Here is a 14,574-nt window from a genome sequence, read left to right as displayed (position 1 = left end):
GTATAGTTGGCCTCTACGTAATGGTACACTACACGGATTTTCTTGTGTTAATAATACTTCCATTGCCACATCAAACAGGACTATCTCAGTTGGAAACCGACACTAGCGAGATATTGAAAAATTCTTTCGATATTAGATCAAATCTGTATCTGCCACCTTGTTATAATTTCATTTATTACCATATAGCTTTAGTCCCTCTGAACAGTCCGGCTGTTGACGAAGCTACATTTTAAAGGGTTTCTACCTTATTACATTAATAAACAGTACTAACGATTAGGTCAATCTGGAACAACAGTATAGTTCTAACATTCACCGTGGTGTTTGTTTGTTTTAAGTCGTGTTTCCCTACCACTTTCGGGCAACGACGTTCTAAGCGAGTTTTTTTAGGGAACTGATGAGTTTGAACTTGAGACCTGCTGCTGGTAAGGAAACGCCAGACCACACATGACATGTAGAGTTCAGAAGAGTACAGTGAGACTAGCGATGATATAATGAAACACTTAATGATTTCAGCGTCAGCTTCACTTCACTCCCTGTAAAAGAATATTAATACTAACTAAATTTAGTGTAAGGAGTTCAAGGCTTTCCTATTTTTTGTTAGTTGGTAAAATAACAAGCCACTAAGTTTACCATTGGAATCTTTTATTCTACTCACAAAACATTGTTTATAAATTGTACTATTGATGAAAGGAAATATTTTAATACCGGATGATATAAACCAACAGCTTTCAACGAAAATGTGAACGATTATTCCCTGAATGGGTTTCCAAGTTCTACAATGGGTCGAAGGATGACCTATGCCATGTCACATCTATAATCTAGGTTTAAATTAAGTTTCATAAAAAAGAAAACTATCAAAAAGGTCTGCGGTGACTCTCAAATATCCTTAATTACCTATTAAACTTTTCGTAAATTACAGTGGCAGATGTGTCTTCTCAACAATTATATAATAGAAAAATCACCGCGTTTCAGATTTTAGGTTCAAGTAGCAAATGTGAATATCATGAGCTTTAATTGACGATCGACACTAGTATTACGCGAAAAGGGGATGTAACAGATGAGACTTCTGCAGTTCTGAGTGAAGCATTATGCGCTTTTATGCGGCATCGCTTGCTTTCATTACCTTGTCGGTGGTTAGTCAGCGTCAGGGGGCGGTAGGCGCCGCAGCTCCACACACCTCGCCGTCTCGGTAGCGACTCTCTCTAACTTCTCTTTACTACAATTTACTGAAGTGGCTTTAAGAAAAAGGTATCTGGCTGTGTTTTCAGCTGACCAATTAGGGTCTCAATGTTAACCTTAAGCTCCGCCTACAAAGATTCTGTCTATCCAATGAGAAACGTTGTACTTTTCGTGGTGGGGAAATATTTTTAATGTTTCCTACGTAACAGAGACGTGTATAGTCTCACGTTAAAACTTGCAGCTGGTGTGTCCTTTTTAGCGTTATCGTAAGATCTATACTGTTATTCTGGAGGGCTCTATCTTTTAACATGGGCTGGGGACTGCTCTTGGCGATCGGTGTCGATGTGGGTGTCCGTCCCGAATCGTAGGGCCTTCTAGCTTACACGACACTGTTCTCATTTCTACCCTCGGAACTGCGTCTCTTTCACGGTGGGAAGGTATGACATGCATTTAGGCGTTCGTGTGTTAGTCTGTGGTATTCCATTTGCTTACTTGTTGATCGTATTCCTTTGGTTAATTTAATGTTAGGATTTATTTGGAACTATGTAACATACTGCCGGATTTGCTATCATGTCAGGGTTTTCATGGAAGGTGTTGGATTTGCCTGAAACCTCACATATCACCACCCTTCGAACTTAATTTTTGCACTGAAGTTAGGCAATGATTGAATCGTTGTCTAAGTCAGTCAAAATTTATTCCTTTATATAAATTTTGTTGTCTACTGTTCAACCACGTTATTCTAGTTCTATGCTAGTTTGTTTTACTAATTTATATTTTTATATTCTTCCACATTATTCTCAAAAATGTGTTTATATTGACGAGAAAAGAATATTTTATGCTATTATCATTATTAATTTTTAATTATTTTCTTTCTTAGTTTAAGTGTCCAGTTTGTTTTTTAAGAAGTTTGTTATCGAAAGTGAGGAGTCTTTCACAACGATTTTCTTAGAAATATGTATATTTTTTATGTATGTAGTAATTAAGTAAAACCTATTTATAACATATTTTCTAAAAATCATGTACAAGTAAATACTGTGAATATTGTTGGTCATTATTCAAAAAATGTTTTTGTTTCTAGACATTCATTTCGATATTGTTACATTAACAAATAAGAATTATTTCCAAGAATTGCTTTGACCAAGAAATATACCTACATAAGTATTGAAATACTATCGTAACAAATGGTACAAATGTTAAAAAAGGGAAAACATCCAACAATATAATTTTTTATTCCTTGTTTTTATAAGGAGAAAATAAGTAAAATATAGTTATTCTTTTATTTTTATGAGGAGAAAATAAGTAGCATATAGTTTTAGTGTTTATTATGCCTCACTTTTGTTCTTTATACACTGTCCATTTCAGAACTAATGACTTATTTTTATGGATAGTCTATTTTTACTTAAATCCATAGTCAATGACTGTTATTTTGTAATTTATTATCTGTCTGGTGTTATTTTTGTTTTTATTTTTATTGAAACTACTTTCCTTTTCCAACCTTCCTCTCTCTCCATTCTTCTTTCTCCTGACGATCTTATCTGCGACATAAACTTGAAATATAGCGCTGATTATTTACCAGTAAATAAATTTCAAACTTTTTGATATGGCTCATATGGTGAAGTCCTAAGGTTTTTTTTCTGTTTTTCGGTTCACTAGTTCCACAGCATTTTCATGAGCAATTCGACTAATTATGACCGGTCCTTTGTATGCAGCGTAAAATTTATGTATTTTGTGTTTCTGCTTGCTGCAGAGATGATGTGTTTTTAAAAGTACTTTCTGGCCTACTGAGAATGTTCTTTTAATTGCTGTTCTATCTCCTCTTTCTTTTCTTTTAATGGCAGCCTTTCTGATGTTGGAGAGTGCTGTTGCTATGACTTGTTTGTGCTGTCTACGTGGTACAATAGGAAATCTAACATTTTCTCTGGTTATGACTGGGGGTTCAATATTTTTAAGTACAGTAACTGGAGGTAGTAGTGTAGTGCTATGTGGCATTTCATTTATCACTCCTTGAAAGTCTTTAAGGTATATATCCCAAGTGTTGTGTCTTTTGCCTGCATATAATCGGCATAAAGTGCCTACGTCGTTCATAGATCGTGCTGCTGGATTTACGCTAGGTTTGTACTTAGACATGTAGATGGGTTTTATTTTGTGTTGTTTTAACGTGTTCTGCCGTTGCATTGATTTTTATTGTGGGTCATTATCCGAAATTATTCGTTCCACTCGACCTACTTGTCTGAGAAAATCTTGTCTAAATGCTTTACTTATAGTAAGAACTGTTACCCGTTTTAATGCTATCAAGGGAACATATTTAGAAGAACGTTCCAAAACGACAAATATGAAAATATATCCACTTTTGTGCGTGGGAGGGGTCCCATCAAATCCGTTGCCGCCATTTGTTTTAATTTTTTAGGGATTAATGGAAACATAGGAGGTTTGGTTAGGAAAGTGACGTGTTTAGGCCTCATACATTTTTTTGCATTTGACTAATACTGTTCTGATCTGTCTTTCCATATTAGGAAAATAGCTTGTTTGTTTTATTTATAAAAAGCACTCCTTGGGTGCAAAGTGGCCATTACTTCAATGTGTGTACCATATGTACTTATTAATTAGTTCATCTGTGATATAAATTAACCTTTCATTCGTTGCAACATTTCGTCTAAAACATAAAACATTATTTTTTAGGAGATAGTGCTGTCGAATGTCTGGAAAGTCCTTACTTCACCATTTGTGTTTGATTTCTAGTATTTCTGGATCCTTATCCTGTTCTTTGGCTATCTTTTTCAATGCTGTCGTAATGTAGTCTTCGAAAGGTCCTTGTTTGATATAGTACATTGTAAACTGGTCTTCTGCTGCTTCCAAACCTATGTTATTGGATGCACCCTGTGGACAACGTGATAAAGTTTCTGCCAATACATTCGCTGGTCCTGGTATGTGTGTAATAGTGAAGCCAAATTCTTGTTGTGTTAACATCCATCTGTGTAACCTCCCATGAGTTAGTTTGGCGCATAACAGAAATTCTGATGCTTTGTGGTCAGTGTATACTTTTGTTTTTCTTCGGAATGGTAAGTATCGAAAACGTTGGAAGCCCCATACAATGACCAATACTTCCAGCTCCGTGATTGAATAGTTTTTCTCACTTTTTGTGAGTACACGACTGGCAAATGCAATTGTTCGGTATGATCTTAGCCCTGCCTGTTCGTATTCTTGGAAAATAACAACTCCTAAACTTGTTTTCGCGCTATCAGTGGCCATACAATAATTTTGTGTTAGATCAGCATGTGCTAAAATGGGTGATGTTGTTAGTGAGTTTTTCAGTTTTAAAATTATTCATTGGCTTGCTGATCCCATACTGATGGCGTGTTTTTTTCCAGTCAATGCACATAGGCGTGGTGTTGCGAGAGGGGCGATCCAAATAAATTTTTTATAGAATCCGGTGACACCTAGAAATCCTCTGAGAGTTTTCTCATTATATGGTGTACAGATTTCTTTGATTTCCGTTAGTTTTTCTGGGTCGGGCATTACCCCTTTCTCTGAAATTATGTGTCCTAGAAATCTGACCTCTCGCCTTCCATATTTGGATTTTGTTATATTTACTGTGACCCCATGCTCTTTCATGATTTGTAAAAACTGATGTAATGTGTCGTTGTGATGTTCCCAAGAGGATTCTGCTATAAACACATCAGCAACATAACATGTAATTGTTTCTAAAATTTCAGGACTGAGTATAATATGAAATCACCTAATAAACGCTGCTGATGATATGTTTAAACCAAATGACAATCGTTTAAAATGGTAACATCTACCGAATACTATAAATGCTGTAAATTTTCTATATTCTTGGGCCAATTCTACTTGCCAGAAACTACTCCGTAAATCAATTCATTAAAATATTTTAGGACCGTGGAAGTTTTGTATCAATTCCTCTATTTTTCCTGGGCGATCTGTATCAGTGATTACGATTGTGTTGATCTGTCTGGAATCGAGCACTAACCTGATCCTCCCATCTTGTTTTTGTACAATATGGAGCGGACAATTATATGTGGAGGTAGCTCGTTCTATAATATAATTATCTAACATTTTAGATATCTCGTGGAATACATTATTCCTATAGCTTAATGGGATTGTATAGGGTGGCACTCTAAATGGTTTGTGCTGTTTTATTTCAAACTTCTACTGAAAGTGTTTAATACTGCCAGTCTTTGGTAATAATACCACTGCTTTATCTCGTGAAACACCCTCTCATTCTCTTTTACTGTGATCCGAAATACCTTGAACTTCTTGCAATTTTCCGACGTTTTTTTTATGGACTTCTAACATGAGTTGAGGCGATTCACCCTTTTGTGCATACCATTCTAATTCTTCATCCTCTTTATCTCACATCATTCTTAATTGTTTGTTTATAACTGGTATTTCTTCTAATTTTATCTTTTGCTCAAAGAGAAGTGTGACATTCCCGAATGTTACGCTACCTTTCCCCATATCTATTATAGCTCGTCTCTCATTTAAAAAAATCGGCACCTATAATCAAATCTACAGTTAGTTTAGGTATAATGACGAAGTTAGTTTCGATCTTTTGACCTTGGCACGAAAGAGTTAACCCTGTTTGTCTCGTAACTTCCACAGCATTGTTTCTGATAGGATCTCTTACATTAATCTTACGTGATTTCAGAACTGGCAATTCCTCATTGTCATTACACTGAATGAGTAAATTTTCTGAGATCGCGGTCAGTGCTCTTCTGCTATCAATTACAATATTGACTCGGATCTGTTTCACCATGGCCTTCACAACTGGTTGAATTTTAAAGGGTTGGTTCTGTTCTTCTTCTTCTTGCATCAACAAATCCTCCACTGAATCATACATGAGTCATTTTAGGATTTTTCCCTGTGAATTCGAACTTTCTGTAGGATGAGCTTCGACTGCTACTTCTCTCTCTTTTATTTCCTGTTCTCTATTTCTTCCTTCATTTACGCTTTCGTCAGCTTCCTCTACTTTTTCATCATCTTCGTCTACCTTCCCCTTCTTCGTCGCTACTTCCACATAATCGCATCTACACTACTGGAAATTGAAATAAGAACACCGTGAATTCATTGTCCCAGGAAGGGGAAACTTTATTGACACATTCCTGGGGTCAGATACATCACATGATCACACTGACAGAACCACAGGCACATAGACACAGGCAACAGAGCATGCACAATGTCGGCACTAGTACAATGTATATCCACCTTTCGCAGCAATGCACGCTGCTATTCTCCCATGGAGACGATCGTAGAGATGCTGGATGTAGTCCTGTGGAACGGCTTACCATGCCATTTCCACCTGGCGCCTCAGCTGGACCAGCGTTCGTGCTGGACGTGCAGACCGCGTGAGACGACGCTTCATCCAGTCCCAAACATGCTCAATGCGGGACAGATCCGGAGATCTTGCTGGCCAGGGTAGTTGACTTACACCTTCTAGAGCACGTTGGGTGGCACGGGATACATGCGGACGTGCATTGTCCTGTTGGGACAGCAAGTTCCCTTGCCGGTCTAGGAATGGTAGAACGATGGGTTCGATGACGGTTTGGATGTACCGTGCACTATTCAGTGTCCTCTCGACGATCACCAGAGGTGTACGGCCAGTGTAGGAGATCGCTCCCCACACCATGATACCGGGTGTTGGCCCTGTGTGCCTCGGTCGTATGCAGTCCTGATTGTGGCGCTCATCTGCACGGCGCCAAACACGCATACGACCATCATTGGCACCAAGGCAGAAGCGACTCTCATCGCTGAAGACGACACGTCTCCATTCGTCCCTCCATTCACGCCTGTCGCGACACCACTGGAGGCGGGCTGCACAATGTTGGGGCGTGAGCGGAAGATGGCCTAAGGGTGTGCGGGACCGTAGCCCAGCTTCATGGAGACGGTTGCGAATGGTCCTCGCCGATACCCCAGGAGCAACAGTGTCCCTAATTTGCTGGGAAGTGGCGGAGCGGTCCCCTACGGCACTGCGTAGAATCCTACGGTCTTGGCGTGCATCCGTGCGTCGCTGCGGTCCGGTCCCAGGTCGACGGGCACGTGCACCTTCCGCCGACCACTGGCGACAACATCGATGTACTGTGGAGACCTCACGCCCCACGTGTTGAGCAATTCGGCGGTACGTCCACCCGGCCTCCCGCATGCCCACTATACGCCCTCGCTCAAAGTCCGTCAACTGCACATACGGTTCACGTCCACGCTGTCGCGGCATGCTACCAGTGTTAAAGACTGCGATGGAGCTCCGTATGCCACGGCAAACTGGCTGACACTGACGGCGGCGGTGCACAAATGCTGCGCAGCTAGCGCCATTCGACGGCCAACACCACGGTTCCTGGTGTGTCCGCTGTGCCGTGCGTGTGATCATTGCTTGTACAGCCCTCTCGCAGTGTCCGGAGCTAGTATGGTGGGTCTGACACACCGGTGTCAATGTGTTCTTTTTTCCATTTCCAGGAGTGTAAATGCCCTAATTATCGCTTCATAACTTCCTTCATTATATACGCTGGGTTGTGTGCCCACTAGTGACTTATTTTCAGCTTTTGTCGACTGCGCACTATCCTCATTAAATTCGGTTTCCCTGGTTTCCATCTCAAATAGCTCGGCAATACACATTACTTCGTCCTTTCCTCCTACATTCGTTGTGCAAGCCTATGGTAATTCATCTTCGTCTTCAGTATTCTCCCAATTAATTTCGTCCCAACACGATCTTGTTATTTTCCTGTCTTCGTTTTCATCTGGTCCCTGCGGTTTTGTTTCTTCCTTCTTCTCTTCTCTTGATAAGGTATTTAGTTCTCTGTTCGAGGTGCTGCAATTATCCTGTGTCGGTGAGTCATTCTCTTTGGCTTGGACGCTTAGCTGTCAATTCGAACGATTTTCGGGGTTTGGTGGTCTTACCTCCACCTCTTCTATCTGTATTCTCTTTTCTTGTACAGCTTGTTGATTTTGGTTTCTTTGTTGATAATTTGTCCGTCGATTGGTTCTCCAGTACCCGTTCCGGTTGTCATTATTCCCTGTGTAATAGTTGTTGCCGTTCCTGGGTGAATTATAGTTATTGGCATATTCCCATCTAAATCCATAACCGTTTCTTTGTTGAAATCAGTTGTCGTTTGTAGGTGCAAAGTTATCACGTGGTTCGTAATTATTGTTTCTTCTTACTGTGTCTTGTGGATTCCACTGTTTTTTTCTTTCGTTTTCACGTGCGCTTCGTCTTTTTCTTGCGTCATCTTCCAGAAATATAAACTCTAGTTCCCTTAGAATTCCTTTAAATGCTTCGACGTCATTGCCTCCGCTACCTAGTAATGACTGCTGATATTTCAATGGTAACTTCATGGCGCATATCTTAATCAACTCTACGTCACTGTATGGTATATCTAAGCATTGATTTTTCTTTGCCGTTGCTTCGAAAAATTTCACGGGACTCTTCTCTCCTTAATTTTCAAGTATGGGTTCTGTAACAATTCATACTTCACTCTGCTCTGTGCTTCGCTGGACCAATATCCTGAGAGAAATTTCTCTCTGAAATCTTCGTATGATCGGCATGGCGCTGCTACATTCTTCATGGTTTCTGCGACTTGTACTGACATGTGGGTATCGTGAAATCGTTACAGAGATGATAGATAAACTCCAGTGGAAGACTTTGCAGGAGAGACGCTCAGTAGCTCGGAACGGGCTTTTGTTAAAGTTTCGAGAACATAGCTTCACCGAAGAGTCAAGCAGTATATTGCTCCCTCCTACGTATATCTCGCGAAGAGACCATGAGGATAAAGTCAGAGAGATTAGAGCCCACACAGAAGCATACCGACAATCCTTCTTTCCACGAACAATACGAGACTGGAAAAGAAGGGAGAACCGATAGAGGTACTGAGGTTTCCCTCCGCCACACATCGTCAGGTGGCTTACGGAGAATAGATGTAGGTGTAGATGTAGATGTAAAGTCTAATTTGTGAGCTAGCATCCAGTGTCCTGCTAATCCTACTCGGAATTTACAATAAAAGTTCGTGGATGTAATGAGTTTCCTTCTCGAAAGAGTTGAAATTTTCTGACTGTGAGGAAATGATCGTTGTCGTACTTCGTCATGGTTACATATGAAATTCGCGATTCTTCGCCACTTTTGTTTCTGATAATTTCTCCCGCCGTTCTTTCCGGTTGTGGTAAATCCATTGGATATTGTCCACTGTAACTTTCGCCTAACCTTGCGTGATATCGTTGGAGTGGTACGCAATAATTTTCATCCATCGGTTGCGAACGTGTAGCTGAATGCATTGGACTGTACTCTTCGCGACCTGGCTTTCCATTGTCACTTATTGGTTCGGTATCTAGTCTGGCTAACCTTGCCACTTCATTGCACGATCCAAACTGTCTTGAAACATACATTTGTGGTTCCACGTGTGTTGTGCCGTTTGTTCATCAATAATTTCGAAACGTGTTTATTGTTGTGCAGGCTGTCTAGTTTCACGATTGTTATTGGAATCGCAAATGCATGATATCTTCGTTAATTGCTTGTTTTTCAGGTGCTATTACAGATACAGATGTGGTTGCAGACTCAGTGCTTTTTCGGTCCTGTTCACTACGCTCTTCATTGGTTTCCAACAACTCTGTTCGCAATTTCTGAAATTGTTACTTCGTATGCCCTTGTATTTTGACTATGCGATTATCATAACTTTTCAGCGCTGCTTTTGTGATACGTTTGTGTAACACACTGTTTTAAACAATTTCTCGCGCTCTACCTGCTGCTTGTCTAGTAATTACGTTTATTTGTTTCTCTAGTTTCTTGACTTCTCTCTGAGTGTTGTTACGTAATGTTTTCATCCCGTCCTGAGTGTCATTACACAGTGTTTGTACGTCCACTTGTACCTTGTCAATGTCTGTTCTCAATTGATTCTGACCTGTTATTAAGTTTCCAATCACTCGTTGAGATTCTTTTGCCTCGTCTTCAATATGACTTAGGTGTAACTGAATCTTTTGGTTTTGTTCTTTAATCTCACGCATTTGTTTAGTGGTTACTGCATTCTGAATATTAATTTGGTTCGCAATTTCTTTATTTTGCCTTGTCATGGTTACCGTCACTTGCTGTAATAATTCTGCTAGATTGTTAGGTTCTATTGCGTTTTCTTCCGACGTCCTACGCTCTGTATTTTCGCCCAAGTGTTGGTTTGCAACCGATTGCATTGAACTGTGCGGTGACACGTTTCTGCTCAAATTCCTTGTACTCTATTGTGAGGAAGCTGTGATTACTTGTACTATGGTTTCTACGTATTCAAGCCGCAAGTTAGAGTCCTCCTCGACTGTCTCTCTACTTTCCTGTTCCTCTGTCGTATGTTGACCTACGTTTTCTGTGCCTTGGCGTACATTACCCTCGTTATGGTGTGTTATCTGTCCTATTTCTCGCGATACTGCATCGTCAGTTGTACTGTCCTCTATTCTCTGTCCGTCTTCATTCTGGGTCTCTACCACAGTTCAGACAATGTCTCGATCTGCCATTGTTAATACTTCTGATTCCCTGATTTTCTGTTTTAAAAGCAATTCACGCGCCATACTTCGCGTTAACATGCGATCATACGATCTCACGCGTTTCATAAACTTTTTACTCACACGACTTGACACATACATGTTTGATCAGAACCAACTTGTCAACAATATATCCGCCATCTATGCGCTTGCATTGGAGAGAAAACTTAGTACTAACAATATTAAAATACATAACTTAATTATGCTATTGTCTCTGCTAGAATATCTCACTTTCTATTGACTACTTTCTTATTATCTATCGCTGCAGCTACTGTTTTCGACTATTTATATCATTCAGAAATATTATTCGTTATGAAAATTTTTCAACAGGATATTTTTATGACCTAGTTAGGCATGTGGTCAACTTTCGATCATGGTATTCTACCATCCTATCAGGGTCGCCATTCTCTAACATTCTGCGTGGTGACTGTTTGTTCTAAGTCGTGTCTCCTTACCACTTTCGCGCAAGGACGCTCTGAGCGTATTTTTTAGTTTGAACCGGAGACCTGTTGCTGGTAAGGAGACGCCAGACCACACATGACATGTGGAGTTCAGAGGAGTACAGTGTGACTAGCGATGATATAATGAAATGCTTAATGATTTCAGCGTCAGTTGCACTGCACTCCCTGTAAAAGAATATTAATACTAACTAAATTTCAATGAGTTCAAGGCTTTCCTATTGTTAGTTAGCTGGTAAAATAAAAAGCAGCTAAGTTTACCATTGGAATTTTTTATTCTACTCACAAAACACTGTTTATAAATTGCACTATTGATAAAAGGAAATATTTCAATACAGGATGATAAAACCAACTGCGTTCAACAAAAATGTGCACGAATATTCCCTGAATGGGTTTCCAGGTTCTACAATGGATCGAAGGATGACCTGTGCCATATCACATCTATCATCTAGGTTTAAACTAAGTTTCATTAAAGAGAAAACTATCAAAATGGTCTAAACGTACCCTGAATTATCTTTAATTACTTATTTAACTTTTCGCAAATTACAGTGGCTGATGTGGCTTCTCAATAATTATATAATAGAAAAATCAATTCATTTCAGATTTTAACTTCAATTAGCTAATGTGAATATCGTGAGCTTTAATTGACGATCGACACTAGTATTATGCAAAAAAAGGAATGTAACAGATGAGACTTCTGCAGTTATGAGTGAAGCATTATGCGCTCTTATGCGGCATTACGTGCGTTCATTACCTTGTCGGTGGTTAGGCAGCGTCAGGGGGCGGTGGGCGCCGCAGCTCCACACACCTCGCCGTCTCGGTAGCGACTCTCTCTAACTTCTCTTTACTACAATTTACTGAAGTGGCTTTAAGAAAAAGGTATCTGGCTGCGTTGTCGACTGACCAATCAGAGTCTCAATGTTAACCTTAAGCTCCGCCTACAAAGATTCTGTCTATCCAATGAGAAACGTTACACTTTTTGTGGTGGGGCAATGTTTTCTACGTAACAGAGACGTGTATAGTCTCACGCTAAAACTTGTAGCTAGTGTGGCCCTTTTAGTGTTATCGTAAGATCTATAATGTTCTTCTGGAGGGCTCTATCTCTTAACATGGGCTGGGAGCTGCTCTTGGCGATCGGCTGGCGATGTGGGTGTCCGTCCCTTTAACGTAGGGCCTTCTAGCTTACATGACTCTGCTCTCGGCTTCTGTTCTCGTTTCTCCCCTTGGAACTGCGTCCGTTTCAATGTGAGAAGGTATGACACGCATTTAGGCGTTCTTGTGTTAGTGTGTGGTATTCCATTTGCTCACTCATTGATTGTACTACTTTGGTTAATTTAATGTCAGGATTTATTCGGAGCTATGTGACATACTGCCGGATTTGCTATCATGTCAGGGTTTTCGTGGAAGGTGTTGGATTTGCCTGACACCTTACATAGTCTTCCAAAGCACGATATATAGTTGGAGTAACACACACGTTATCGAAATATATGTAGCATTTTTCAGACAGGTGGTCCTCGATGCACGGAGAATCAACGACGATCAGGTATGTCACTCACTGGTTGCTTTACAGCTTTCTACGGCAGTTGTCTGTTGACAAATGTGACAAGATGATTTAGACTTTCAACAATTTGCATACAAAAGCATTTAAAGAAAAACTTCAGAGGGCGTTGGTGGAAAACATGGCGTTCACCGTCTGATTTAACTCTGTTGTCACCAAAACCATTTGCAAGTTATTCTTTTAATAGTTTGTCTGCCGATCTTAAATGATCAGTCTGTTCAGTTGCGACGGGTTGGCTTGTTTTGTTGGAGGAGACCAGACAGCGAGGTCATTGGTCTCATCAGCTTAGGGAAGGACGGGGAAGGAAGTCGGCCGTGCCTATTCAAAGGAATCATTCTGGCATGTGCCTGGAGCGATTTAGGGAAGTCACAGAAAACCTTAATGAGGCTGGCCGGCAGCAGGATTGAACCGTCGTCCTCCCGAATGCGAGTCCAGTGTCTCTTCAGTTGATTGAAGCTGTATGTACAGATTTGACAACTACAGTGGGCATAATCAGCAAAATTGGTTTCTTGTTTTATCAATCCTAGCATTTTCATTGACCATACCAGATGGCGCCCATGACCTGCGTTACTGGTAGGAGGGATCCATGTATGTGCAAAGAGTGATGCCTCCGCAAATTATGTGCGTTAAATTTATGATGAGGTTCGTTGTCTAAGCTTAGAAAATAGGGTCATACTTTCCTTGGTGGAGTCTCCCAACGTGGTCATAGTGGGGTTTGAGCGCTGAATGACGTTAAACGTCACTGTGATTTTTTGTACACCAAAATTAGTGCCCATGACCACATACATTTTTATACCAAAAGAGTTCTCATAGTGATGTGCGGTTTTCGTGGGAGAGCGGAAGTCTAGAGGACATTCCACTTTGCTCACATGTAGGCGAACCTGAAGAAGTTTGTGTAGATAATTTACAGGAGGAAATATTTTAGACTGAATGATACAGAGGTATTGGTATGACCAGCGTACCACTATACGAATGCAGTTTACATTACATTATGCACACATGCACATTACACTATGCATATACGTAGGAATAATATCAAATAAAGAAAATATTAAAACTGCTGTAGAACCAAGACCTGTAATAATTATTTGTTACTCATGTGCACATAATTACGTAAATAAATGAGCGGTTAGTTATATATTCTTCAATAAATAAAACGACAAGCGAAAGAAACAGTATCCGAATTAGATAGCAAACTACCAGAAGCGTTAAAGAGGTACTTTCATGTCATACTGTACATTATCTGGAAATTATTTGTGAGTCTCTTAAGATATTAGTAGTATTAAAGTGCCTATGAGGACAATTAATTCGTGTTAACACTGACTTCTTTGCACCTCTAAAGCGAAATCCCGTTAAAAGTTGAAGATCATACCTTCATGTTGCTGACTGGCCAGTATTAAGTTGCAAATCTTGTCAGTACATTTTCGTTCACTTGGCAGTTTATATAGCAGGTAATATACCACAAGGCTCCGGATTCCAGTTACTTTTCTTTTTGTTAGGTGTATATCAGTGTTAAAATAGGCCGTTTGTCTTATTGATTCTAAACGAAAATAAGTTCAAATAATTATTTGGTCGTTGAATGAATGGTAACAACAAAATAAGCATTTGGAAGAAATGTTAAAAATGTTTGAATATAAATGTTCGAGATGAAAGTATTGGATAGTAGGCAGAAGAAGCTGATGCTCAGAGTTAAGAAAATGTAGAAATCGAGAGAAGATTTGGGTAGGTGGAGAGTTCCCTGCTTTACACTACTCGCGAGACTCAATGAGCCTCAAGGAACAGTTATCAATGAAAATGTTTGTGAATAGACATGTGTGTCTATTTACATTTCAGAAACCTGAAACAAATGGGGTTTTGTAA

Source organism: Schistocerca gregaria, chromosome X (assembly GCF_023897955.1).
Source record: "Schistocerca gregaria isolate iqSchGreg1 chromosome X, iqSchGreg1.2, whole genome shotgun sequence".
Taxonomy (NCBI): domain Eukaryota; kingdom Metazoa; phylum Arthropoda; class Insecta; order Orthoptera; family Acrididae; genus Schistocerca; species Schistocerca gregaria.
The sequence above is the reverse complement of the archived record's forward strand: the minus strand, read 5'-3'. Positions refer to the sequence as shown.